The 4805-nt window shown below is 43.8% G+C and overlaps 1 long non-coding RNA gene across 1 annotated transcript; it reads right to left on the bottom strand.

Moving 5' to 3' along the window:
- Positions 1–1797: 1797 nt before the first annotated feature.
- On the bottom strand, positions 1798–4452 carry LOC141080206 (uncharacterized). Its single transcript, XR_012228794.1, has 3 exons — positions 4253–4452; positions 3627–3746; positions 1798–2470 (listed from the first exon to the last, which is right to left on the bottom strand). It is a non-coding gene; the product is annotated as an uncharacterized lncRNA (long non-coding RNA).
- Positions 4453–4805: the final 353 nt, after the last annotated feature.

The following is a 4805-nucleotide window of genomic DNA, read 5'->3' on the forward strand; positions in this document are numbered from 1 at the left end:
TCAGTTCTCATCAGTTGTGTCAACCGCTTGCTGTACGACATGCACAAGGGGTGTAAGAAAATCAGTCGTAAGGGTACGGAAAATTCAGGCTCCTAAACTGGGCTACAAGATGTGGAATGGGAAAGTGCTTACAATGCAATTGTTTCACTGCTTGTACAGCATGCAGTTATATGACACACCCAACTCTGCTATATCTGTGCATAACCACATCACTATTATCAGCTCTGAGCAGCTGCTGCAGAACCTCTTGGCAGGGATCACATACACAGAGGGCATGCAGCCTGGTGAAGAAGTTTTTTCCATTAATACTAAAAAAAGAAAGAAAAAAACTTCATGAGTTTTCCACTAGTTGCACATACTAATAGGATTAGCAGGGCTGCCCTGCTCTCCCCCCATGCCTGGGGCACAGATCCCTGCAGCAGATCTTCCTGGCACTCTATAGGCCCTCACCCACACAGTGCCCCCAGCACAGCAGGGGGGCAGCTTACCTGCAGGGCAGGAGTGGGCATCAGCCTGGCAGAGGACTTGGTTCCCGGGCTGTACAGCTCCTGTCCCGGGCACATCCAGCATGAGTGAGAGCATGGAGCAAACCCTGCCCTGGATCCAGTGTATACACATCAGACTGGGCTGGTCTACAGAAATCCCAGCCACCCCCATAACTGGAGGAAAGAGGAGACCTCCAGCACTGCTGCACCATCCACAGCCAGGGAGACTGGGCGGAAATGAGTTCTCCCACAGAGGAGAGGAATTGCTGCTGCTGCTGCTGCCGCGCCGCCCCCACACACGTGCCGCCTGGGGCGGACCACCCCCCCTGCCCCCCCCACGCTACGCCACTGACCGCGATGCTTGATCGAGTATTGAGCAGTGGCAAGCACGCTTGCTCATCACTTCTAGATACACCTCTGGCTCATACTGTATAAAGGGGGTTATGTGTGGTCTCATACTATATACAAAGGCCTATGTGAGGGCTCATATTGAATATAGAGAGGCTATGTGGGGGCTCATACTATATATAGATGCTATGTGGGGGCTCATACTATATATAGAGTGGCTATGTGGGGGCTCATACTATATATAGAGGCTATGTGGGGGCTCATACTATATATAGAGTGGCTATGTGGGGGCTCATACTATATATAGAGGCTATGTGTGGTCTCATACTATATACAAAGGGCTATGTGAGGGCTCATATTGAATATAGAGAGGCTAAGTGGGGGCTCATACTATATATAGAGTGGCTCTGTGGGGGCTCATGCTATATATCGAGTGGCTATGTGAGGGCTCATATTGAATATAGAGAGGCTATGTGGGGCTCATACTATATATAGAGTGGCTATGTGGGGGCTCATACTATATATAGAGGCTATGTGGGGGCTCATACTATATGTAGAGAGGCTATGTGAGTTCTGACAACATATATAGAGGGGCTATGTGAGGAATCATACTGTATGTAGGAAGCTAGGTGTGAGCTCTTACAGTATAAAGAGGTATAGAGGAGAGCTGTATATGGGCTCATATGGTATGTATGGGGTGTCAGCATATTTAATTCTGCTCAATATTAAGTTATAAAATTATTATTAATATAAAATAATAATTGTAATTAATATGTTACAGTCTCTCATGTAGTCCCTTGGGATAAGTAATAGCCCAACCCTGGTATATAGTAACATTATCCTACAGTAGCATGTCCACCTCCCCATCCAACCATCCATATAATCTAATCTTCTATAATACTGGGATATATGGGTTATTATTATTGATTTATCACTGTTCAAATCAGTAGGAACAACTCCGGAATTACAGTGTATGGTAACATTGTGGCATTTTATAAAAGTTTTAAGAAGCCAAGGTGGATAATTAAAGTCCATTTCATGTATATTGTAATGAATTGGTTGTATGGCCTGCTCTGGTCTCTTTAAACAGCTGCTGCTCCTGCTGATGATGTCACAGAATGTTGAGGTTTCTGGCTCCGCTCCCTTGCATTATGACATCACACACAAACATTGTGTAAAGAGCTGCAGAGCCAACATTCCATCTGACAGTTGCAGACGGTGGAGAGAGAGGTAAGTCGGTGCTATGTCATCTCTTGTTGTGTCCTTCATTTTCTTCTATCATCTATTTCTCATTTATTTTTTATTCATTAAGGAGTCTTTATTCTCTATAATACAAGCAGGTGCAAAATAAATACTGAACCCCTCATATTAGGAGATGTCCAAATTTTACAGCCTTTCTTCCAACAGTAAAGAGATACATAGGATGTGGCGGGATTTATCTTCAAGTACAGAAATGACAATGATTTACCGATTATCCATCACATTTTACTGGTTTCTGACTTCCTTGCTCATCAGGTCCATAGATTAGTTATAATTGAGAGAATCCCCTCAGCCATAACTGGAACATGACGACTTCTCGATTTTTAGGCCATGTATTGTTATAGAATCATCCAAATCTGGGAGATTAAAGTTACATCCTGTAAAGGGAACACATGTAACATGAAGATAATTATGTAATTGTCGGATGTTATAGAGACACATAGTAAAATACAGTCCAGGTCAAAAATATAAATCCAACCAATTTTGGGAAATCCTTGTACAACACCGATGTATATACATATTAGCTCCATATGTAGTAAAACTATTCAAATATTCCCCCACATTGGTAGGATTCATATAGTTTGATCTCTAGTATATTGCACAATGCACTTCAGTGGAAGTGAGGTTGTTGGATCCGCACCCACTAGCTGCTACTTGTGATGTCATGGAATGTGGTGATTGTTGGCTCTGCCCACATTAGCTGTTCCTTGTTATGTCTTAGAGCACCCAACTCCAGGCCTCAAGAGCCACCAACGATTCATGTTTTCAGGATTTCCTTAGTATGGCCTACATGATAATTGCAGTACCTGCACAGGCAATAATTCCATCACCTGGGCAATACGAATGAAATCCTGAAAACATGAACCGTTGGTGGCTCTTGAGGACTGGAGTTGGGGAACACTGTCTTAGAGTGATGGGATAGTTGATCCGCCCCAAATAGCTGCGTCATATGATGTCACGGAAGATTATGGTTGTTGGCTTCATCCACATTAGCTCTTATTTTTCATTTCACGGAATGTTTTGGTTGTTAGCTTTGCCCCCATAAGACACTACTTGTGATGTCACTAAATGTTTTGGTTTTTGGTTTCACCCCATTACCTTCTACTAGTGATGTCACTGAATGAATACAGGTAATAGAAATGTTAAGCTAGTCCTACCTGTATGCCTCAAATTAATGGTCTTGTTGTGGATAAATTTTATATTCTGTCTTTATACTAATGATCACCCCGAAGACTTATAATAACGCACAATTTCATCTGCTTTTTAGGTGGAAATTGGTCCCCTTACCTCTTGTCCTGTCTGCAGTTGTACAAGTTGCACCAACATGTCCGCCCCTGTCCACCCCTGAATGGAGCTATAGGAAGGATGACACTACAGCTACAGAGGTGACCATATGATAGCCTAGCTTGACTATCCATTTCTCACGAAGACCCTTTCAGCTTTTCAGACATGGGTGGAGGACATGATCTCTGAAAATAGGGTCCCACAGCTGCACCCCAACAGTTTGAGCATCACTCTTAGATGAGTACATACCCTCAGAGCAGAAGGCAGAGCATCGCCTCTCACTGTGTCACTGAGGAGGATAGCATTCGCTAGGGATTACTCCGGAGTGGTGGTTGTGGTGGGATGCAGGTCTGGACAGCTGTCGTCATCCTATTAGATAGATAAGAATTAATATATGTATGTTTATGCTTTAAACTGAATTTTCCCTCCCCACCCGAAACGTAAATGACCTATTAATATGGGCATAGAGGTAATAGAAATGTTAAGCTAATCCTACCTGTATGCCTCATATTAATGGTATTATTGTGGATAAAATTTATATTCTGTCTTTATGCTAATGATCAGCCCAATGACATATCATAACGCACAGTTTCATCTGCTTTGGAGGTGAAAATTGGTCCCCTTACCTCTTTGCCCGTGTGCAGTTGCACAAGTTGCATTAACAACATGTCTGCCCTTGTTCACCCCTGAATGGAACCATAGGAAGGATGACACTACAGCTACAGAGGTGACCGTCTGATAGCCTAGCTCGACTACCCACCTCTCCTGAAGACCCTTTCAGCTTTTGAGACTTGGGTGGAGGACATCATCTCTGAAAATAGGGTCCCACAGCTGCACCCCAACAGTTTGAGCATCACTCTTAGATGAGTACATACCCTCAGAGCAGAAGGGGGCGCATAGCCTCTCACTGTGTCACTGAGGAGGATAGCATTCGCCAGGGATTACTCCGGAGTGGTTGTTGTGGTGGGATGCAGGTCTGGACAGCTGTCGTCATCCTATTAGATAGATAAGAATTTATATATGTGTGTTTATGCTTTAAACGGAATCTGTCACTCTCGACACGTATATAGCCTATTAATATGGGCACACAGGTAACAGAAATGTTAAGCTAGTCCTACCTGTATGCCTCATATTAATGGTCTTGTTGTGGATACATTTTATATTCTGTCTTTATGCTAATGATCATCCCAACGACTCATCATACCGCACAGTTTCATCTGCTTTGGAGGTGGAAATTGGTCCCCTTATCTCTTGGCCCGTGTGCAGTTGCACAAGTTGCATCAACATGTCTGCCCTTGTTCACCCCTGAATGGAACCATAGGAAGGATGACACTACAGCTACAGAGGTGACCGTCTGATAGCCTAGCTCGACTACCCACCTCTCCTGAAGACCCTTTCAGCTTTTGAGACTTGGGTGGAGGACATCAT

The sequence above is a fragment of the Dendrobates tinctorius genome, unplaced genomic scaffold (assembly GCF_039654945.1).
Source record: "Dendrobates tinctorius isolate UK_male_01 unplaced genomic scaffold, ASM3965494v1 ptg000769l, whole genome shotgun sequence".
In the NCBI taxonomy this organism is placed as follows: Eukaryota; Metazoa; Chordata; class Amphibia; order Anura; family Dendrobatidae; genus Dendrobates; species Dendrobates tinctorius.